This window comes from Hoplias malabaricus, chromosome Y, assembly GCF_029633855.1.
Source record: "Hoplias malabaricus isolate fHopMal1 chromosome Y, fHopMal1.hap1, whole genome shotgun sequence".
In the NCBI taxonomy this organism is placed as follows: Eukaryota; Metazoa; Chordata; class Actinopteri; order Characiformes; family Erythrinidae; genus Hoplias; species Hoplias malabaricus.
In genome coordinates, this window is record NC_089820.1 from 1,035,047 (window position 1) to 1,060,556 (window position 25,510).

A 25,510-nucleotide genomic window follows, 5' to 3' on the forward strand; every position below is an offset into this window, starting at 1 on the left:
TCTGCTGAGTTAAAATACGAGAGACGTTTGTAGATGAACCAGGCTTCAAAAAAGAGCAAGGGGGGTTTACATTGAACACATTAGACTTATGGTCTGACAAAACTACATCTGTAACCTCAACATTACACACAGAAAATCCAAATGATTGTACAAGATCCAGAATACAGCGAGGAGCCTGTAACAGACTGAATTAAACCAAATGAGTCAAAAAGTTGTAAAAATTCTAAAAGCTTAGTAGGACAACAAACTTGAATATTAAAATCTCCAAGTATCAAAGCTTTGTGATTGGTAGGCAAAGTAACTGCTAAAATGTCAGAAAAGACTTGGATAAAGTCCTTCTTTAAATGTAGGGGGTCTGTACGGAAGAGCACAGAACACAGGGCATGAAAGTTCCACTATAAAAAGCTGCACCTCAAAACTGGAGTTGTCCTTTACAGTCAGTAGACGGCATGTAAAACAGTTTTTGAAGATGGTTGCTAGACCAACTCCATGGCCAGTGATCCTAGGTGAATTTAAGTCATGACAATCAATTGGGGTCAGTTCAACAAGGGGGCATTCATCACCAGGTTTAAGCCATGTCCCTGACACAAAGTGAAATTTCAAATCATGGGAAGTAAAAAACTCATTAAATAAAAATGATTTATTCACTACAGATCTAACGTTAACTAATGCTATTTTAACTGGTCCACTATTGGACACTGAGTGTGTGGTGTGGCCGGATGAGAGATTGGTTGAAGGTAAATTTTCCAAGTGATGGAGGTTTCTATGGTTGGCACCTCTGTGATGACCATATTGATGGAATGCATCCTTCCATAGCAGTGTGTTCAAACACGTACAGCTTACGGCGGAACCCACGATGAATGTAGCGTTGATGTTTTGCAATTCCCAAAACAACACAGTAAGCATATGTCCATGGAGGCAAGCAACCCTTAGAATTTAGGCACCGCAGTTCTGAAGTATTTAATCATTTCATGAGTTATGCGAAAGCTAGAGCAGGTTTTCAGTAAAGCGACCACCGGACACAATCCAACAAGTCCATAAACTTAAGATGGATCATAGCTTCCCGAATAGATCTTATAACTGCAAAAACTTTTAAGCAAGAGCTTCACAACACTCAATAACCTCAGCGTGCCACATTAGACAAACCACTACTACCACACCAACCAGCCACAAGAACAGTAAGGACACTTAACGCAACCATACAGAATTTTAACTGGCAGCTAGAATCTAACAGAATGAGTAGAGGCTCACCCAGGAGAGAAGCAGCTACAGATGTATAGCAGAGGGAATACCTCACAGCAACGACAGAGGAGGGCACACACATGGCACACACAGCAGCTCACTAAAAGGCAGTTTGCGGAGTGATCTGGAAGTAAATATAATAACAGTATTTGACCTATTCATAGAGGGGGCGACACAGTGGCACCGCAAGTAGTGTCACTGTCACACAGCCCCATTTTCCTAGCGTTAAGGGTCTCGAGCTTCAGGGGATTGTAAGGAGAGTTACACAAAACAAAAAACCACATTGGTAGGTGGATTGACTACTCAAAAGTTTCCATATGTGTGTGTGTATGTTGCCCTGCAATGGACTGGCATCCCCTCCAGAGTGGGTCAAGTGATTCCAGGTAGGCTCCAGACACCCCTCCATGTCCCTGAATTGGATAATCAGTTAAAGACAATGTATAAATGAATATTCATAATATTACTAAGTGAAATTACATACTATACTAGCAGATAATAATAAAAACAAAATAAGAGGAGGAAGAATAATACACTTCAAGAAAACAAATGTATCTGCCAGTGATTTTATGATTTCAAGATTCACAATTTCTAAAGAAAACTGATTAATTGCTTGGAACATTTAACCCGCCTCAAACAACAGTTTGAGTGGGTGGGGTTTGGGTTACTCTTTGGCTGACTAAATCATATGTCCACAGGGGCCTACCTTGACCCACAGACCACATTTTCTGTAAACCCTATCTCAAAGACTCATGGTTATAAAGGGCAGACAAAGTGTGATTGAAGCAAAATGGTCACAAACCCTCTTTGGCGGTGAGATCAGCAGTGACTGAGGTCAGTGGGTGATGATCTCTGCTGAATTGATTCTATATTTTTCTCTTTCTCATTCTCTTTCTCTCTCTCACCTCCTCTTGGTCAGAGGTTTACTGTGTTATTCCAGTCTGAGGAAAGCCAAAATGAGGCCTTTCTGGGTGCAACCTCAGAGGCAGCCAGCAATGAGAGAGCTATTTATAAACCTCCAAGGGGTCAGTGCGTCTGCCCATCTCAGGTTATTATTATGTAAATTGTCTTTGAGACTGTGAAATGCACTCAAAAATGTACTCAACTTGACTTGCACTGGCTTGACCTGACTTGGCCGGAGAGTGTTTCCAGGGAGAAGTGTGTAAGGTCCAGATTCTTAAACATTTCCCATTACTTCATCTTCAAAATGTAAGATCATTAAGGAAAGTTTTGCTTTTTGATCTGCTCATACAGTGACTCTCAGCTTCTGTCTTGGGAACCTTTTGTATTTTAATTATATAATAGGTTTACATAAAATTTCTGTTTGCATTTTCGTCTCACTGAGTATGTATAAAATTCTCATCATAAATTAGTAAATAATTACAAAATAAAGAATTTGGCACATGTTTACAAAACCCAATAGAAGAAAAGTTGGGGCACTCCTTAAAATGCAGCAAAAACAAGAATCTGTCATGTTAACTGACAGATGTACAAAAAATTCAATTTTTTTCATTTATAATTGGATTGTATTTGGTAAATATAAACACATTTAGACATAGACACCTGCAAGACACTCCAAAAAATAAAAAACATCACTTTTAATCACACTGTTTAATAATTTGCGACCGGAGGATACTAATTGTTGCAGTTTTGCAAATGGACATTATGTCCATTCTTGATTTATTTAAGACTTCGATCAATTGTGTTCTGTCACACAATTTGGCCTAAAGTGGTGAACCATAAACCATTTTTGCTTGAAAAGTGTGAGCCTTTCGTGGAAGTTCCATTTTAACCCAATCACAACACATTCCCCTCTTATTATGGAAGTTTAAGATACTAAGGTACCTTAAATATTATGTTAACTTTTCACTCTTATTCTGCCTCTGTCTGAACATTTTTGCAGTCAGCTGCAGGTTTGTTTAATATTCACCAAACAAGTTGGTCAGTGGCACGCTGGAAATATTTCCACTGTGCTTTTGTCAGTTACAAAACATTTCAAAACAGTTACCACATCACTGATGGTAAATTTGATGGCATTTTACAGAGCATCTCCACTTTTCTTGAAATGGGGTTTTTAGACAATATTACTGTCATTTGAGTGAAAGTAGCATGCCTATAGATATTTTAACATAAGTCTTTGATTTACTTCCTCCCAGACATATGAAACCAGCAATTGTATGTCTCCTAGCTTCTGCTAATACAACCACCCTGACAGATTAACACACACTCAGAGGAGAACTGCCCAGTTCTTTTCTGTTAATTATGGTTAGGGTTAGCAATGCACTGTGTGCGATGACCATCCTGCCCACCCAGAAAGAACTTGATTACACTCCCAGCTTCAGATGTGATGCATGTTACATATTTTTCTCCTAAATTGTACCAACTAGTGTTTACAAATTGTTGTCAATATTTTTTGCATAATGAGAACCATCTGAATGCACTATTATGCCAGAGCTTTGTTTTTTTTTTTTTTTTTTTGGGGGGGGGGGCTTTCATAGATATCACTTTATGCAAAAATAAATACATAAATACCTTGTAAACAGTCTTGAATTTTGTGGATCTAGTCACTTATGGAGTAAGATTATTGTCATAAACATGTACATGCTCATCTATAATTCGTACTTAAATATTTAATTTATAAAAAAACTGCTTGTGCAGTTCAGCATCAAGGGCTGGAAACTAAGGGCAGCTTTGGAGTTATTATAAACTGCTGAAAAATCTAGTCAGTGGTTGTGGATATGGAGCGCACAGATTACTTGAAGAAATGCACTGTATAGGTGCTGTTGTGGTGGTTGGTGATGCAGCACGTAAAGTTCAACTGGAACTGGTGGCACTGAGCATGCATTAACGGTGCCAGTGGGGCTAGTTACAGCCTTAGTCACCAGGGAGGCCAGTGTGGATTTACAATTGTTGATAGTAAAGGTTAAGGTAGGACTATATAGCTGGCTTGGAGGAGAGTGGGTTAGGGACATCAGACTTCACCATTGAGCCTTGTGGAGGTATTGTGGGCTTAATTCAGTGAAACACCAATGAGAGCAGGTGCCTACCTGATGACCAAAGTGCGTCCTGTATCAGTCCAATACACAACACAGCTTTTAGTATCCAAATATGGGGTGGTATGAAAGTATATTATTTGACAATCCTATAGTCTGCAGCGAAATCAGGGAACATCTGCTGGATTTTAACATTGTTAAACTTAGGGCACATTCAGAAGTTTTTGACAGTAATCACCCACTCCTAACTGTCTGATTTCAGCTGCTTATTCGTCAGCATTTTGTTTCAAAACTTCCACATTAAATATTGTGCAATTGCTTCTCCATGGATGTGGGTGAGGCTGCATTTGTGTGTGGATTGAGTAAAATACGAAAGGAAAATCTCAAAATCCAAAAACCCATGAGAGGAAATGAAAATATATGTCACAGAAAACAGGCAATTTTAAATTTGAGACTGTGACTTTACAAATATATACAATGTAAATGTATTCATTATCTGTAAGCACTTATCCAGTTCAGGGTCGTGTTGGGTCCAGAGTCTACCTGGAATCATTGGGCGCAAGGCAGGAACACACCCTGGAGGGGGCGCCAGTCCTTCACAGGGCAACACACACACACACACACATTAGATCTATGGACACTTTTTGAGTCGCCAATCCACCTACAAACGTGTGTTTTTGGACTGTGGCAGGGAACCGGGGCACCCAGAGGAAACCCATGCGGACACAGGGAGAACACACCAAACTCCTCACAGACACCCAGAGCAGGACTCAAACCCAAAACCTCCCTGGAGCTGTGTGACTGCGACACTACCTGCTGTGCCACCGTGCCACCCAATGTAAATTTAAACAAATTTATTTTATAAATCAATTTTATTTATTTATACTTTATTCGTATAAACTGCATACCATGAGACACCAATTGGGATATATTTATTTGTGAATAGTGAACCATATTTCTGATTTGTGCGTAATTTGTGGATTAACATTTATGCATTTGATAAGTATTTTGAGACCAATCTCTCTCCATACTCTGACCTGTAATAGGGAGAATATTCTCTGTTTTTACTAATCTGGGCTCAGCACTGCAGAAACTGCACTATGTAACTTTTGGAGGAGGATATGAATTGGATTACCATATTTTCAGAAGGAATAATGAATTTACTTGAAAGCTGTTTTGATTGGAAATGTGGTCTCTGATAGGTACATAACTGTGCTTCCCTTAGAAATCAAGGTGAGTTAAAAGGTGATTTGGCATGCCAGGATGTTCGACCAGGAGGCATTAATTCAACAGCATGCTACGCCCAGACACACTCTGCCCGTAATATGTGATGTGTGTGTGTCCTTATGAATCAGCTAGCATCAGAACTCCCTGTAACTCACCCCCACTGATCTAGAACTGACCCAGGGAGGCTGCATTAGTCAGGGAGCTAAGCCATGGCCGGTGATGTCTCTCTGCAGACTCCCCTGAGGACCCTATCCCTCCCCCAGCTCTGTTCAACTCATTACTCTTGTGTTCCACTCAACTCTCAGAACCCACACTAAATAAGAGTAACTGCTGAGGCTATGAAAGAACGTGTTTTAGAACATACTGGCTCAACCATGCCATAGCAATTGTCATCTGTATTCAATCATCACAGAACCAGCAAAATCTGGAACACACATAAACTTTTTACAACACTTTAAAACATTCAAAACGGACTGTGGAGTCAAGGCCAAGTTCAAACCCCTCAAGTGCTGCTAGGCAGCTTTTGAGCAGACAGCAGTGTCTAAGCCATAAATGTGTCTCTGATAATCTAATGATCAATGTTTGTCATCCTTCAAGCACCAAGAAACTGTTAGTGTTTTGGGAAGTGCTACAGGGCAGACAAGGTCAAAAAGGATACTCAAGTTTTAACACAACCAGGTTTGTTAATTCATTATTAATAACTACATGAATTAAAGAACACTTTTGCTAACAATGGAAAATGCATCTACTTAGATGAATATGAGGTTTGAGAAGCTGACATTTCCTAACGAGAGTCCTTTACCTGCGTAACCAAGCTAATTTACTTGAATCTAAGGAGGTATTGAAGTTCTAAAACTGTGCATTTGGAAGGGAATGCACATACTAGTTAATGACATACAAAGGATCTGTGTAAAATGTTACTATTTTGAAAAATAGTTTGCTCCTTTCTTCTTTTCAATGATATTCGAAATAAAATACACAGATTTATGTTACTGTCATATTTTATTTTGTCTGTGAACCAAACCTCCATACATCTGCTTTCCCTGCAGACTTGGTTTCAACAGACAGTGTCCAATAGAATTTGTGTCCAAATATAATCCAGTCCTGAAAGTCCTATTAAAGGAAAAAAGTACTAGGCTTCCTTGTATTTCCAACATTTGTCACACATCTTTCCTCAATATCTGGACATCAATTGTTAAATTTGTCTAAATGCTTCAAGCTTCCTCTACATCAGGATTTTCTAACCTTTTTAGCACTGTACAATTTATGCCACCGCCTTGCGTTTTTTGATCAAAAGGAGGTCTGTGGGGTGGGTTGAGTGTAGTAAGGGTATGGTTATTTTGTTGTTGTTTCAGAATCATTGGGTGCAAGGCAGGAGAACACACCCTGGTTGGAGCTCCAGTTCATCACAGGGTACCGCATACTCACCCAATCATTCATACACTCACACCTATGCACAATTTCACAAAATAAGTCTGCCCCCCAATATTTGGTTTTAGACTGCGGGAGGAAACAGGAGCACACAGCAGTTACTCCTCACAGATAGTGGCCCAGGACCAGGATTAAGCCCAGGACCCTGAGAACCTTGAGCTGTATGGCACTGAAAATATTGATTTAATGCAAATTCTTTTTAAAAATGTAGGATTTTGAAGGTAAAAATATTACCTAGCATTGCTTGAATTGCCATTATTAGGTCTCATGAAAAATACTCTATTAAAAATTAATCACCATGATGTAGTTGGCAGTTGACGGCATTTGGAAACAAACATCCAAAAGCCTGGTTGTAAAGAACTTGTAAGGAACAAGTTTCTATTGTTTTACTCTGTCCAGAGAAACAAAACATTTGCCATAAATGATGTGGTAGCAGGCTTCACATGACTCAAAGGAAGCATGGGTCAATGTTCACCCTCCCAGCCGGGTAGCATCATTTGATAGGAACATGTTCATCTGATGAATGGAATTGGCAAATGCTAACATTGGGAAGAAATTTGAGTTAAAAATAGCTAAGAAGTAGTAGGTAAGAAATTACATTACAGTTATAATGAACTGAATGAAAGATCCATTAAATAAAAAACAAATGACTATGTATTCCACCCTGTTTGTTTATGGGGTGTCTGTCTTAACTGTCTTAACTCTATCAGCAGATCCTAATTAATATGCCAACCATGATAAATATTAATTGGTTTTAATAAACTTTGAGTTTAAACTGAGAGAAAAATGAATAAAGTGTCAAAAAGATTTTTCCCCACAAATACATGAACATTAGCTTAGTGTAGAACATTTAAATGAGATTATATCATACACAAGTGTGTGTGTGTGTGTGTGTGTGTGTGTGTGAGTGTGCATGCTTTTTAAGGGGTGCCCACAAAACCACCTCACAGCAGCCCTTCCCATCTCCATTTCAAACGCCGTCCTCATAAAATTCTTTTTTATTAAGGTTTTCTGCTCTGTGTCTGTTTCTTTTGCACCCGACAAAGACGCAGAAATATGTATTATATGCAGTATTTTAATTATAAACATTGAAAATTAGGTTATATGAAATCATTTTAGGTTCAGAATTTAAAACATAACAGAATCTTTAATATTTCTCCATTGCCATTTAAAATTTTTTATTTAATTTCAGATGTTTATTTACATTTGAAATGTATTTAATCTGATTTTACAATTATGCAGCGTTTGTTCTAAAAAGGATTCTTGCAGCCCTCAAGAAAATTAGTCCAGTCAGGGCGAAAATCCACCATGTGCAAAATACATTCCAAAACGTGATTCTGTGAAGTAAGATGAAGTTATATAGATGAGAATAAGGAGGAAATGAGGTACAGAAAACAGTGAGAAATACAATACTGCGCAAATGTCAGATAATGTATTTTATTCAGAGTCTAAATGGAAATTCAGCAAAGATTATTCCTTTTAATGACATTAGATACAAAAAAATCCATCCTGGCCTAATGAAGGAGAACATCAAAGGAAAATAAGTGGAAAAGTGGAGTTTTAAAACTGGATTTTAAAAAATGATTCAATAAAAATAGGGATAATGGGGTACTTAGCAACCACACAAGATCTTGTAGACCACCTAAAAAAGATCATAATATTGCTTATTGCATAACTAATTTAAAGCAAATTCAGTACTGGAACAATTTTATCATAAAACGTATATTTCACTTCAAAACGATATCACAAGCATTCTCTACAAGTGTCTCTTTTCCACTCCTCTCTCTCCCTCTCTGGCATGTTGTGGGCAGGGTGGGAGACGTTAGCTATATGAAAGTCTGGTTTAAGTGAGTACAGGCTGTGGTCACCGTGATGAAAGGGTTTAAATCAAGGTCAAAAAGCAAAGGAGGTCACCCCGCCCTGAATTCACTTCTGCTATGAAATGTAAAAATGAGTAAGAAAGGTAAAGTACTCATCACCAGGGGGGTAAAGACAGACATCACAGTGTTATATCAGACTAAACCACGTCTCCTGTCACTCACTCAAACAGCTCCAGTTCTGGAATTATGCTCTCACAGAGGAGCACCAATCACAGCACATTAAAAAAGCAGCTAGATCAAAACGGTCCAATGAGAGTGTGAGCCTTAAACGCTGAGTCAGACTGATGTTTTAGAATCACAGACCATAATGACAGACTTCAGAGATCACAGGAGTTATGGGCTCCATTCGAAATAGCCTACTACATACTGCCTTTGTACTGACTGTGCTCAGAAGTAGCAAATAACATGCAGTATGTGTTCAGCATTGTGCCAAATATATTCAGACAACATTCAGCTCTGGCCTATTATTCCTGTAGGCAGCCAGAGCTACAGTCACTGCCACAAGCTGGGACGCCCCCCCCCCCTCCCGAAAACATTTGGTTGTTTCTCAGAAATTAATGTTTCATTCATTCATTCAACTTCTGTAACTGCTTATCCAGTTCACTGGCCGCAAGGCAGGCAACACACACTCAAGGGGGCGACACACACTCAAATATTCACTCACATTTACGGACACTCTTGAGTCTGCAATCCACCTACAAACGTGTGTTTTTGGACTGTGGGAGGAAACCGGAGCACCCGGAGGAAACCCACGCGGACACGGGGAGAACACACCAAACTCCTCACAGACCTAAAGCAAGACTTGACCCTCCAGGTCCCTGGACTGCGACACTACCTTGATGCCCCACCGTACCACTGTGTTAGCACATTTTAATTTAGGGATTTCCACATTTTTGTGTAATTCTATTTATTTGCCAATGAAATTGTAGCATTAATCTGATCGCAATTTATAAATAAATAAATAAATTGCATTTGATAGTATGTGGGTGAAAACCATATTACAACACTGTCCATTCATGAGGACATGACCATGGACACGTACTACTTGACCAAATGTTTGTAGACATCTTCAGAAATCAAGCATAACATTAGGGTCACTCCAACTCCAATGGATGGTGTAGTTCGACTGCTCCAAAGACCAGTGTTGGGAGGCTCTATGTGTTTCTAACCAATTCTTGGCATTAAGCATCATGAGCTAAAGACTCTTAAGCAGCTGCACTAGAGCATTACTTTTCTGCTGATAATATGTTTCTATGGAGACAGTACATAACTGAATGTAGCTTTGAGAAGCCATTTTATATTGGGAAAGCAGAAAAGCTGATTACTTTACCTAGAAAGATGACATTTGCCTTTATTTGCATTCATCTATTTACAGTCATCCTCAACTAAATACTAAATATTTTGAGTCAGCTCCTGTATCTTTCTTAAAACTGATTCTCTGATTCTGATCCTTTCCCAACTGAAGGATACATTCTCTAAACTATTTTTTTTCTTAAGTGATGTTTCTATAGGTGTTTTATGAGATTGAGATCTGGATCTCCAGCACTTTATCCTAAATCATGTCTGGGTTATTTCTGAAGTATGTTTCGGATCATTATCCTGCTGGGAATACCCATGACTTCTGAAAGAGACCCAGCTTTTTGAAACTGAGCCCCATATTTCAGTTTAAATTCTTTGGTATTCTTCAGATTTCATGATGTCACATCAAAGCATTCAGGGTCAGAAGCAGCAAAACAGCCCCAAAACATCTGTTAACCCCCACAATGTTTTACAATAGGGACTGTGTTCTTTACTTTGAAAGCCTCATTTCATTTTCTGTAAACAGTATAAAGATGTGTTTTACCAAAAAGCTCTATTTTGGTCTCATCTGTTGGGAGGATGTTCTCGTTTGTTGACTGTTTTTCCATCTGGTTTTAGGGCTGTTTTACCTTTAAATCAAATGTCTAGTGTTGTTCCATGGATTAAATTATTTAACACTGTGGTTGAAACAGCGAATGTGTGTGAGTATACAGGACTCTGCCTCCCTCTGCAGGTCATCTATCAGAAATGAATGAAAAATATTCAATGAAACGATTATGCCCTGGAAATATAACAAATCCTCTTGAGATACAGAAGGCGGACTGTGCAGCATTAAATACAAAGAACACAAACCCACATATGAAGTATTAGCCTTTGGTTTGGTTTGACAAGTAACATATGACTTGGAAACAAGAGGGAAGCAGCATTTTGTAAAGACAAATGTCATAATTAATTCCATAGGAGGATTTATTAACTTAATTTCATTAAAGCAACAACCCACAAAAGCTTGAATTTGGTCAAATGTGTGCAAACATTCACTGCATAGTAAAAATCAGATTGTTAATTGCTACTGTTATGTACAAAATAAAAGCAAACTGCTACAAAGAGGCCAGGAAATGCTGACCATGACTTGCGGGTGCTGCACTCTACAGATACTTTCTCTATATCACCACCCACAACAAACACTGCCTACATGTTATACATCAATCAGCCACAAAATTAAAACCAAAGGTAGGTGACGTGAAGACTCATTGAGAGGTGTGAGAGGTCAGCACAAGCACAGAGTTCCATGTGAGGCAGGCTGCGATGCACTGTGACCTAACAACTATCTATCATTGCTAACATTATGTTTTCAGCAGTTTGTGCTACAGTAGCTCGTCTGTAGGATCGGATAAGATGAGCTAACCTTTGCTTTTCTCAAGCATCAATCAGCCTTGGGTTCCCACAGCCCTGTGTCTTGCAGTCTTTCCTTTAATCAAATTAAATAAGCTCTAACCACAGCATACAGAAAATACCCCACAAGAGCAGCTATTTTGGAGATGCTCTAATCTAAACGATATATTACAGAGTCAAAAAAAGGTCAAAAAGATTTAGAGCTTCATTCATTGTCTGTAACCGCTTATCCAGTTCAGGGTCGCGGTGGGTCCAGAGCCTACCTGGAATCATTGGGCGCAAGGCAGGAATACACCCTGGAGGGGGCGCCAGTCCTTCACAGGGCAACACAGACACACACATTCACTCACACCTACGGACACTTTTGAGTCGCCAGTCCACCTACCAACGTGTGTTTTTGGACTGTGGGAAGAAACCCACGCAGACACAGGGAGAATACACCAACTCCTCACAGACAGTCACCCGGAGCAGGAATCGAACCCACAACCTCCAGGCCCCTGGAGCCGCGTGACTGTGACACTACCTGCTGCGCCACCGTGCCGCCCAGATTTAGAGCTTGTAAAACAATACTCACTTAACCAATCAGAACACTGATTTGTTGCTGTCACTCAACTTTGGCTTGGTGTTGGTAAACATCTCTCCGTCACGCTTCCAGCCAGAGATAGAATGGAGAGTCAGGTAAGTAACAATGCTTCAAGTTTCTTTTTGCAACAAATCAGTGTTCTAATTGCTTAAACAAACCTCGCAATCTGATTGGTCCAGCAAAAACTTTCCTATTGGTCCAAAAATTGGCCGTCAAAACAGGGTCTTAAATCCGCAGCTGCAAAAGAGATTCACACACGCAGCAGAGAAGGTGAATGTGTGGATTTTTTCCACCTCATTCAAAAACTCCCACTGTCACATCTGGAACTTCAGAAATGTTTGCTCTGGCACATTTAAACCGTTTGAGAAGGTACTGATTCACACATTCACAACATTTGATTTACAAATGCAAATCTTTTCTACACATTTAAAAATGATTTCTATACATTACAAGTATTTTTCTATATTTGTGAATTTAAATCATTCTTATTGTTGTTTTAAATTTGAGCTTTCCAATACATTTGTGGATTTGAGATTTTCGTGTCTGTAGTCACTCAAACACAGTTGCAAATTTCGTTACATCTGTGAGACTCCATAATATAAGTACCACATTTCACACTTTTCAAGTCACTCTGATCCTTACACTCTTCATTTACACCTTACCATTTTTCCTACTTCCAACACATGGATAGTTCACTTTATTGCCTGATGTCCCAAACCTTGACTGTTTTTATCTTGTGGCTGATGAGTGAATATCTAGTTAATGTACTGATGGGCTGCGACAGTTGTGTCATTAAAAACACAAAATATGTAGATGGGATTGGGAATCCATTCTGAGAGTCTAGAAAAGCACTATAAAAATATAATTCAAACCCCAGCATTAAACCTTTTTATGAAATGTTTTTATGAAATGTTTTATGAAGTGTTCTGAATTAATGAACTTGTTCAAACATTTGAACATTTTTACAAGTCAGTCATATCCAGAATGAAATACTATTTCAGTCATGTCTCAGAGATAGCATATAGCTGCATTAGTAATCTTGCCTAGGGACTTTTACTGGTGTTGGGTGGTCTCTGTACTTAAGCTGGGAAATGAAAACTAGTCTTCAATGTGGTGGACTGAACTTAAAACACTTGCCTCACACCACAAACAGCTCTTCAATATATTTGAGGATGTACGCTTTTCTGTGTGGTTTCTGACATACATTCTGACATTCTTTGTTATGTAACATCTATAAAACTGGACAAGCATAGACAAACTTCAGGACTCTGAAAACAAATCTACACGGGCATAGATAGTCACCACCAAAACCAGAATTTGTTGTGTCACTGGTTGACCAGTGTAAACCAGCACAGACATTAAACCAGCTTAGACTTAGACCAGCAAGGAATTTTGGTAAGTTCTATGTTTTGGTTTTATTTTTCCTCGCCAGGGTGTTGTAGCTGTGTGATATGAAACTTTTGTCAGTTTATTACATAATACATAAGACCACATAAACAGGTCTGTTTGAGAGAATAACATTAGCGATTTGAAGCAAACGTGTAATGATGTATAAATGCATTTTGCCTCTTACTCATTGTTTTTGGGCAATTGTATCTAGTGTGCAATTGTCCAAAGACAATCAGTAACTACTTCAATCAATAAAGCCTGTTTTCTTGCAGTCCTCAGTCATGTACAGCATGACACTTCATTTATGTGTTACTCAATAATGGTTTAGTTTCCATAGCTATTGCAACAGCGCTAATGAGAGGATTTAGCTGATAAAAACAATAAATATATCTTAGAAAGTGTCACACTTTAGAACCATCATAAAGTCCGTACTCTGCGTTAATTTACGTAATTTGTACGTTTTCTGAAAGCTTACGGATGCGGACGGTACAGAGCAATACCACTGGAGACCACCGCGGGGCGGTGCAAGAGGCGAATGGTGACGTTAATCTCTCTGTCTCACTCACAGGCGCTCGGTGCAAGTTCTTACGCCTGATGTGCGGGGATCAAACCCGGAAAAGCGAGTTAACGAATGTATTGAAAGATATTTGAAATGACTTTCGTCATCAGTTTTCCTGACTGTTAAGACAAGTGATAAAAACATTCTCCGTCCAGTGTTTAATGGCTTCACAGACCACCGCCGTCTAGAACGCTGCTTTTTCCGACGTTTTTGAATTAAATACCGAACTACAAGTTCCTCCGCCGTCGCCATGTTTGATTTCTACTCCGGACTGCCCTCTACCGGATGTGTTGCTCAACAACAATGCTAGCGGAGCTGCCGCAAGGAAGTACGAGGGCAGTGACGGTTATATCGCGTGAAGCGCTCGTATATATTTCCGTACGCAGAGGGATAAATAAATGAGTCTTTTTTCGGAGCCTATTTCTTTCACTTCATTCATTATAATACTTCGAATTCATTAAAAATCATCATTTAAATCAAATATTTTTATTTAATTTTCTTTGGATCTTAATTTGAATATTATTTCAAGTTTTATTTCACTTAAGGATTAGGTGATTTGTCTTAAAACCCGTTTTTGATATATTTGTTTAATATGTCTGAGGACATAAAGATTATTGCTATTCTGTAAAAACCCTGGCACGGTGGCGCAGCAGGTAGTGTCGCAGTCACACTGGAGGTTGTGGGTTCGATTCCCGCTCCTGGTGACTGTCTGTGAGGAGTTGGTGTGTTCTCCCTGTATCCGTGTGCGTTTCCTCTGGGTGCTCTGGTTTCCTCCCACGGTCCACAGACACATGTTAGCAGGTGGATTGGTAACTCACAAGTGTCCCTAGATGTGAGTGAAGGTTCTAGTGTGTGTCACACTCTGAAGGACTGGCGCCCACTCCAGGGTGTGTTCCTTCCCTGCGCCCAGTGATTCCAGGCAGGCTCCAGACTATGGAGTCAAAAAAGGGTCAAAAAGATTTTGAGTTTCAAAATTTCTAAATTTTGAGGTTCCAAGAATCAGGAACGGAACCGGTTCAAGAACAGGAGTTCATTTGGTGGAAAAGCACTATAGGTGACAGAAACAAATCAATGAGTCATTGATTCCGATTGGTTAAACAAACCTCACGATCTGATTGGTCCAGCTAAAGCTTTCCTATTGGTCCATCAATTGGCCGTCAAAACAGGGTCTTAAATCCGCAACTGCAAAAGAGATTCGCAGACGCAGCAGAGAAGGAGAATGTGTGGATTTATTCCACCTCATTCAAAAACTCTCACTGTCACATTTGGAACATTAAAAAGGTTTGCTCTTGCACATTTTAAGCCGTTTGAGAAGGTACTGATTCACACATTCACAACATTTGATTTACAAACGCAAATCTTTCATATTTGTGAATTAAAATTATTACTTTTGTTGTTGTTTTAAATGTGTACCTTCCAATACATTTGTGGGTTTTAGTTTCACGTGTCTGCAGTCGCTCAAACACAGTTACAAAGTCCGTTACATTTGTGAGTATTGTTTTACAAACTCAAAATCTTTTTGACCCTTTTTTGACTCCATACCAGACCCACCATGACCCTGAACTGGATAAGCAGTTACAGAAAATTAATGAATAAAAATGTGGATATGGGTCCTTTTAATCAGCATTACTCAAGTACGCCTATTGCATTCTGCTGCAGATGCACCTCTGGGATTTCTGAAGTCGACTCCAACTCTTGATTCCTGCAGCCGTAGTTGAAGAAATTCATTCATTCATTGTCTGTAACCGCTAATCCAGTTCAGGGTGGCTGTGGGTCTGGAGAACACACCCTAGACGGGGTCAAATGAAATCAACTCATGATTCCCCTCTGTTTTATCATCCTGCTAAAAGTAATGAAGAGATCTGATAAAAATAGGTGTTGTTTTCCTTAGAACTAACAGCTACATTGTCATTAGTAGTATTAACTATCTTGTAATTATATATAGTAATTTGGATAAGACAAAAGTACACAAACGTTATGCTGCTAAATAGGGCACTCAGTGTGGGAGCCTTGTAGTTTATAGATTAATATAAATTATATATTACAATGAGAAGTATAATGCACTTTGGGTAAAGAGTCCATTGTTTGTGTAAGAGTCCATCATTGTTTGACCCATGTAGTGTGTCACATCCTGGCACTTTCTTGTTTGTTTTCCCCTTCCATGTGGCTCTGTCTGTCTGTCATTGTTCATATCTCCGCCCTCGTTCCACTCTAGCTCCACCTTGGTTCCGCCTCCTTGTCATTTTCCTTCGTTATCTGGGTCAGGTGTCTCTTGTTAGTTCGTGTATTTAAGTCCTCTTCCCTCACCTCCTGGGATCGGTCATTTGTGTTGTTATTGTCGTATTGTATTGTTATTGTAGTGTTTGTTTCTCTAGCTCGTTTCTCGTTTTCGTTCGGTCTCTTGCCTGTTTCATGCCCCATTCCTGTAGTGTTTTTTCGTGCTCTTTTCCTATGTTTCTAAGTAGTGTTATTTCATGTTTCTCCTTTAGTTCGTTTGTTGTGTTATCTCTATAATAAATTATCTGTGTTGTAGCGAGTGTGTCCGCCTCCGTAAGTCCACTCTTTACGTCCCCGTGACATAGTGTACTAGATAGGAGTATCTTTTTACTTCTTATGGTCATATCTTATGGTTTATACTTCATATATATATGATATTTGAAGTGCTTAGTAATACACAAACTGTGTAACAAAACAACCCAGAGAGTTTTTATGTTCAGTTTCTAAGTCAGAATACATGGGATAATATGAGGCATTCTGATCAAACTTTTATATAGTGTGCAGATATTTTATAATTGTCCTGCCTTCTTATCTAAGTTTCTTCAAATACAACTCTGGACCTGTGTTGATGTGAGAACACAGAAGGTAAAACAGAGAAAAAGAAACAATGAGTGCTGAGAAATAAGTGTACTGATCAAATATGTGGTGACACAGTGACACAAGATGTAGTGTCACTGTTATGCAGTGGGGCTGTGTGTCCAAACCCCACATTCGGTAACTGTGAGGAGTTCGGTGTGCTCTTTTGTTCAGTTGACATCACCAGGTCTTTGGGATGTGAATAAAAACAACATGAAACTGCAGTAAGACTCTGTCTGTAGCAATGAATGAACACACATAGACAGACAGCAATAGTCAGCGAGCCTCAGCACTCAGGAGCAGAGCATTGCCATGGTGTAGACACACCACTGGACTCCATTCAGCTGCTACATCCGTATTACATATATTATACAGTTACACCTTGGCTGATGAAGGCATGAATTGAGAGGTTAATGCATCTATTTGTTGTAACGGCATTTGAATGAATCATATTTAATATTTAAATAAAAGTAATATTGTTTAATCGTATTTATTGCTACATGCTAACAAATACATACATACATACATATACAAACCGGATTCCAAAAAAGTTGGGACACTAAACAAATTGTGAATAAAAACTGAATGCAATGATGTGGAGGTGGCAAATGTCAATATTTTATTTGTAATAGAATAAAGATGACAGATCAAAAGTTTAATCTGAGTAAATGTAACATTTTAAAGGAAAAATATGTTGATTCAAAATTTCACAGTGTCAACAAATCCCAAAAAAGTTGGGACAAGTAGCAATAAGTGGCTGGAAAAAGGAAATTGAGCATATAACGAACAGCTGGAAGACCAATTAACACTAATTAGGTCAATTACAACATGATTGGGTATAAAAAGAGCTTCTCAGAGTGTCAGTGTCTCTCTGAAGCCAAGATGGTAAGAGGATCACCAATTCCACCATTGTTGGGCAGAAAGATAGTGCAGCGATACCAGAATGGTGTTACCCAGCGTAATATAGCAAAGACTTTTAAGTTCTCATCATCAACCGTGCACAACATCATCAAAAGATTCAGAGAATCTGGAACAACTGCTGTGCGTAAGGGTCAAGGCCGTAAAACTCTACTGGATGCTCGTGATCTCTGGGCCCTTAAACGTCACTGCACCTCAAACAGGAACGCCACTGTCAAGGAAATAACAGAATGGGCTCAGGAATACTTCCAGAAAGCATTGTCAGTGAACACAATCCACCGTGCCATCCGCCGTCGCCAGCTGAAACTCTACAGTGCAAAGAGGAAGCCATTTCTAAGCAAGCTCCACAAGCTCAGACGTTTGCACTGGGCCAGGGGTCTTTTAAAATGGAGTGTGGCAAAATGGAAGACTGTTCTGTGGTCAGATGAGTCACGGTTTGAAGTTCTTTATGGAACACTGGGACGCCATATCATCCGGACCAGAGAGGACAAGGATAACCCAAGTTGTTATCAACGCTCCGTTCAGAAGCCTGCATCACTGATGGTATGGGGTTGCATGAGTGCTTGTGGCATGGGCAGCTCGCATGTCTGGAAAGGCACCATTAATGCAGAGAACTATGTTCAGGTTCTAGAACAACATATGCTCCCATCTAGACGTCATCTCTTTCAGGGAAGACCCTGCATTTTTCAACAAGATAATGCCAGACCACATTCTGCAGCAATCACAACATCATGGCTACGTAGGAGAAGGATCCGGGGACTGAAATGGCAGCCTGCAGTCCAGATCTTTCACCTATAGAGAACATTTGGCGCATCATAAAGAGGAAGGTGCGACAAAGAAGGCCCAAGACGATTGAACAGTTAGAGGCCTGTATTAGACATGAACGGGAGAGCATTCCTATTTCTAAACTTGAGAAACTGGTCTCCTCTGTCCCCAGACGTCTGTTGAGTGTGTTGTAAGAAGAAGGGGGGATGCCACACAGTGGTAAAAAATGGCCTTGTCCCAACTTTTTTGGGGATTTGTTGACGCCATGAAATTTTGAAACAACATATTTTTCCCTTAAAATGATACATTCTCTCAGTTTAAACTTTTGATCTGTGATTTGTGTTCTATTCTGAATAAAATATTAGATGTTGGCACCTCCACATCACTGCATTCAGTTTTTATTCACAATTTGTTTAGTTTCCCAACTTTTTTGGAATCCGGTTTGTGTGTGTATATATATAGAGAGAGGGAGAGAGATTTTAAAAAATTGTGAGATTTTTTTATATATAAAATATTTTAAAATGTAAATATACTATTGTATGTTTATACTCCCAAAATGTTTCAAATTTAATTTTCTTCACATTTCATAATTAATCTGATTTTTTTTTTTACTGATGAATTGAATCTGTTTAAATTTTATATTTGAAAACTTTAATATATTTAAATATTGAATTATTTTCTTTAAAAATACCATGTAGGACAATTCTTTATTTCATTAATCATCTACTTTAAGTGTGCAGTCAGAGATCAGGGTCTCCTGTAGAGGTAGCAATTTTGGTCTCTGGTTACATTCAGTGTTTCTTCCTCAGTGTTTCATGCTTGTCCTTGGTGTGCTCATTAGGGCTCTGTAGTCTGCTTTATGTAAAGCTGCTTTGACATAACGCCTGCTATAAAAAGCACTAAGAAAGAAAATGGAACTTAAGTGAACAAACCTAGAGAAAAAAAAAGTTGCAGAAGTGTGATTACCCGAAATGCTCTGCGTGCAGGTGCCTCGATTCTCCCACCAATTTCAGTTTCCATCCGGGTCCTTTTCCCTAGGCAATGGGGGGCCGCACCACCCCCCGTTCCTTAGGCAAAGTGAAATAAATTCGCTGCACCGTCGCGTAAAGTAGTCCCTTCTCTTCAAACTCGACTTTTCCTTGCGGCACGAGCGGTTTGGTCAGATTTTTCAGCGATAAGCGTTAGAAACTAGATATTCGTATGAAAGAATGAATCCAAGTCGTGCTTATCCTTTTGTTTGTGTTTTACACGCCACACTTTAACTGTCCCATTCTCTCTCGCTTCGAACGCGCATTGATACGTGGTGTGCACAGGCCGGGCTGAATGAGATAGAAGAAGAGTTCTTGTTTTGTAGCTCAGTTTTTTCTTTTTATACGTATTTTTTGTAAAAACGAAAAATAAAATCCAACTCGTTACATAGGAGATACGGCACAGGTCGCTATGGAAACGCCGACGAGGCAAACGGAATAAATCACAAGCCGGGGCAGGATTCGGTTTAGAGATATATTGAGGGTTGATAGTACATATTTATTTAAATAATTCTTGTGTGAGGAGAACGAGGTTTGGCTGCTTTGCTGGAAGTGAGTACGCGGGTAAGTCCACCTCGACATTTCTTCATTATAACAGCAACTTTTATGCTTGGCGTTATTCGTTTTTTTCAGGAAGTCTCGTATATGTAAGATCTGTCACTGTTACGGAGAGCTGAATCGAAGCAGCCCTCTTGTGTGTGTGTGTGTGTGTGTGTGTGTGTGTTTTGTTCGTTTCTGCTTATTCCCGGAGTTGGGGCGAGAGCTCATTTGGAGAGGGGTGAAGAACTTGATGCTGGCTTTTTTTTCCCCAACGTAAAAGCCCATTTACCTTAGACAAAAGCTGAACGTAGAATAACACCCAAAACAACAAAAAAAATGGTTTTCACTTATTTGTGTATCCGTTATTTTTATTAGCGTACGTGCGACCCCTCAGACCGAGGTTCACGTCGAGGATGCTCCATGAGAACTCAGCAGCAGACTCTTCTCGTCGTGACTGAATATCTTTATTTCTCTGGTCGAGCTGATGTGCTGTGAATGGTGTAACAGGCCGTCGAAGACCCGTAAGTTTCACAGCTTCACGAATTTATCGTGGGACAACTTGGTAGCCAAGAAAACGGCTGGGTATTTTTTTTTACGTTGCCCTTTTTTTAAAAGCTCGTCAGAAGTAGAAGGAGGTGACTTAACGGAGTGATAATGCTGAAAGGCCTGGTTGAGATGTCGGATTTGTTGGAGCTTTTAGCGTAAAGTGATCGGAGGTGGGAGCTGTATTTCCGGTTTGCAATGCGCTGGCACGCGTTATTTATTTATTTATTTACTTTACTTATTTATTTTTAATTTTGCTTCCCACCCGTTTTCTGATAAACCACGCCTCCCCGCGATGGAATTGACTTGAAGCGCCCCCAGTTTATACATAACACTAGATATAATATACATACATGTGTGTGAAGAGAAATACTCAGGCCTTCATACATTTGTCCGTGTTAATTATCAGTTAAAGTCTGGTGTAGACACTTAAAAATGGATCCTATTATGATGTTTATATGACATCTGTATCTTTAAATGAGAAGTGGCATCACATCATACAGCTTTAATTCAAAATATTATTTGTTTTCTTAACCGATAAATAAAAGAAAAAAGTAAATAGTAGGACTCTGTACGGACTACCGTCTTGTAGGCTGTGATAAATAAAAACTGAATAAATCCTCAAGCTTTGTAGGAGATGAAGAGCTGTGTTGATTGGTTGGTATCCCGTGCCCACAAGGCGGAAGGCGTGTGAGGATATGCCGCTGACCAATCAGAGCGTAGCAAAGGCGGGACTGCCGGAATACGGGTGAACGGGGGTTTGTTCCATCGCGTTGTCGATGAGATTTGTTAGTGGAGGGTTAGTCATTTTGATTCGACTGTTTGTCATTCCTTTCTCTTTTTTTCGTAGATCTACAGCTACGAAATAAACTCTGCATAAGAGTCGAATTTCAGGCTCATTTATTCCTGGGTTCCTGAAAAAATAGCTCCACACGTTTATTGTTGTGCTTGTTTATAAGGCTGTATTTTGACTGTTTGAAGTACAGTGTTTGTTGCTTGATGATTTAGACTGTATCAAAGTGGACTCATACATTTTTCATACAAATAAGTGGCTGTCACTGTCATTTTTAAAAAAAGCACCAATATTGACCAAAGTGCTCTCCAGTGAATATAGCAAAAGCCACAAGTCAGCGCATGTTAAACACAACATTCCCAGCATAAATAGCATAGCATAAACAAACAAACCCCAAACATATTAGCAAATTTCATACAGAATAAAACATGAAACAGTAAGATTTAAGGTGGGATTACAAAACAGACAATGTGGGGGCCTGCCTAACATGCAGTGGCAACTCTATTCATAGTTTAGGGTCGATGATTTCAAAAGCCAGACCTCAGCTATGTTTCAACCTAGATTTAGGCAGTACCAGAAGAGCAGATCAGCAGATCTGAGTGACTTTGATGGAACATATTGTAACTTTTCAGACAAATATATAGTAACTAATGTATTGAATGATTAATAACAAATGGCAAAATAATTAAATATATCCTAAAATGTACAGGATGGCGGTGAATTGGGGAAATATATTTTCAGTTTAGAGTATTATTCCTGTATATACATTTGTAAGCATATTCACCCTTAGTCAAATGTCATGTTTTGTTAATTACATAAGCATGTATTATGGTAAAGTATTCAGTGACCTTTGACTAAGAAAATCAGTAAAATATTAAATTTGACCAATCATCCTTGCATGTATTTATATCTGTCAGCAGCATCACATTGCTGAAACAATGCTCAAACTATTTAATATGAATCTGGGGTGCCATAGTGCAATGCATGGCCAGCTATGTGCTTGAGAGACCAAAAATTATTAATAATATAAGGAAGCAAATTGTAAAAAAAAAAAATTGTAAAGTAATACACTGTATTTTGCTTTATAAATACTGGGTTTTGCGTAAATTTCTGTGGTTAATGTCCTTACAGGCCTTGGATCACAGTTATGTCAGCACGTTTGTAGAAAATTCATGTTGCCTGGGAATTTCTGTCTTGCTTTCTCTTTCCGTGTGTGCGTGCACATTTTCAGCTCTCTCACAGAGATGAATAGGTTATAGCAAGTTTGTTGGAGTGCTGTTTGTCCTGCTAGAACAGAGACAGAAGGCAGCACATGCAACATTTACAAACACAAATACACAGAGGAAGGAAACACTGAACACTGACTGATAGTTGAGATATACTTTTCGTAAAAAAATGTTTAAAACACAATTAGGATTTGTTGCACCTATCAAGACTTTAAAGAAATAAAAATATTTTAAGTCAGTGACAACTGAAATGTAGCTCTGTAGATCCTGAAGGAAATTGTGGCACGTTCACTATGTTATCGGTGAATCTAAAGCTGTCATTTTTCAGGAAGGATGAAAAATGTAATAGCCTAAACAACAATGACAATAATATTGCTCATGTTTTCCATTGTGATAATATATGTGGAAATATGTAAAAATAAAAATATATTTTTGAGTCTTTACATGTAAGATTTCTGCAGAGACGAGTGTGTGATTGGACAAGCCACATTTCTAGAAAAACTAGTATTTAAAAAGCAAATGCAATTTTAAAAAAAATCAAGTGTGATTTGTTCATTCTCTCAAACTTTTTAATTGAGAAAATTACAAAGAATTGCTATGTTTTTACTGACCAGCTATATTGCATTTTGTAAATGAAAACATGTTTAGGATAAAATGCTTTCAACATATTAAAAGTAGACAGACTGAAAAAATGATGTGCAAATTTAAACCCTATATATAATTGAAAATATTATGAAGATACAATTTCAAATGTTGAAACTGAGAAATGTATTGTTTTTGGAAAAATATCTGCCCGTTTTATATTTGAGGCCTGCAACACGTTTCAAACAATTTCGAACAGTGGTATAATTACCACAGTGTGGCATCATGCCTTCTTTTAAAATCACTTTTAAAAAATGTTTTTCAAATGTTTCCCCATTCTTGCTTGTAGTAGGATTTCAGCTGTGCAAAAGTTTGGGTCTCAGTTATAGCGTTTTTCAATTCACGATGCCCCAGTGTTCTCAGTCGGTCTGAACTAGTTTATCCATGTAGAATGTGGATTGGGACTGTCTTGCTAATATAAGCAATAATGCTGGCCCCAAATATTCGATTGTTCAGATATTTGTTTTGTTGGATAACTATTAGGTTTTAAGATTCAGATTTTTGAGAATTTTGAGACTCTGATATTTAGGGTGTTTTTTTTTTTTTTTTTGTTTTTTTTTATAAATGTGTCTATCGATAAAGGCAACTTTCCACTTTACCCAGCCCTACAGTAAAATAAAAATCACTCTAGTCCTCCAGCACGCCACGCGTTTTCAGCCTTAATATAAATGTCCTGAATGAAGCCTAAAAAAACCTAACACTCTACAACAGCCCACTTACAACGAAGCATGGCGAAATTACAGTTCAATTTGTCAGCTTAATGCCTTGAATTAAAGCACCTCCAAAAAGCTCTGGTTAACTTGTGTACACACTGAGTTAGCATGCGCATTAGCTAACCCCCACCCCTTTCCACTGTGAATATTAGACAATTTGCTGAATTTTACGTCCAATGCACCAAAACCCTACAAATGGTATTCGGGGCAGCCCTAATAAATAAAGCCTTCCCTGAAAAAGACAAGGCTTGGCTGGCAGCATGTTGCTCCAAAACCTGTTCAGCATTAATTATGCCTTTGCAGATGTGCAGGTCCCCCATGCCATGTCCACTAATGCACCCCATACCATCATAGATGCTGGCTTTTGAACTGTGCGCAAACAAAACATGTTTTTTGGCAGTACAGTGGAACCTCTAACAATGAACGGCTATACTAACGAACTTTCCAAGATACGAACCAGCTATTTGAATATTTTTTGCCTCCACCAACGAACCATGACTCTAGAAACGAACCCGAGCCTCCTCCGAGCCGGCGGCTGGAAATGGCCACTGACCCCAATAGGCGAGTCTCCCAGTGCCCAGACTTGAGTGAGCTTTTAAGATTAGCACATTGTAGTTTTAGCAATTTAGCATTAGTGTAAATAGCAGACATCGAAATTCGTGCTAAGTTAAGCCGTATCTACGCTTCGTCTCCCCACATTCACCGCCTACTCTCCGTTATTCCACCCCCCCCACCTCCCATCATACAGCCAGTGCCTGTGTTACTCCTCCAGCCAGTCGTCACGTCTTCAAGGTAGCGATGTGTAACCAGATACAACTTTATTATTTCTTTTTTATTACTGTTACCACTGTATTTCTCTTTTATTTTTAGTAACGCTACATGTGTTTTTTTTACTAATCTGAGAGTGTTGTAAACATATCAGTGCAAAAAGTGAAAAAAGGAGGGGCTGGAACGCATTAATTGCTTTTCCATTATTTTAAATGGCGAAAATTGACTCGAGAAACTTTTCCACTTACGAACCGGGTCACGGAACGGATCAAGTTCATAGGTAGAGGTTCCACTGTATTTCTTAGCCCATGCATTGATTTCTACTACAGAATCATGTCTGTTTTTAATACTGTGCCACCAGAGGGCCCGAAGACCACAGCCAGCCTGTTTTGGGCATTGTCCCTTGCATATAGATATTACTCTATAAAGGTTTCTCTTAACTTTTAAATGACATTGTGTACTATTGATGATGGAATCCCCAATTTGCACATACAATGACAGATGTTGGGTTTGCACCTTTTGTTGATAACAGTCTGGATGGTCCCTTTTGGCTCAGAGAAATCAGGGCCTGTTCTTCATGAAAACAAGCTGAAATGTGAACTCATTTGACCCCATCACACGTTTCCACTGTCTTTCAGACCATCTGAGACGAGCATTGGTCCAGAGAACTGGTCAGCATTTTTGTACAGATTTGATGTATGGCTTACTCTTTGTGCAGTTGAGTTTCAG

The 25,510-nt window shown here is 39.0% G+C and overlaps 1 protein-coding gene across 3 annotated transcripts in view; it reads left to right on the plus strand.

Annotated features, from left to right (window-relative positions):
- Window positions 1-19,731: 19,731 nt before the first annotated feature.
- Window positions 19,732-25,510, plus strand: part of LOC136678201 (PHD finger protein 21A-like) — a 55,840-nt gene continuing 50,061 nt past the window's right edge. For 2 of the 3 annotated variants that reach the window (XM_066656149.1, XM_066656151.1), the window contains exons 1-2: window positions 19,732-20,120; window positions 20,472-20,617. The gene's annotated coding sequence lies outside the window, so the exon portion shown is untranslated. The remainder of the gene's footprint in view (window positions 20,121-20,471; window positions 20,618-25,510) is intronic. The other variant, XM_066656150.1, reaches the window with a different exon arrangement.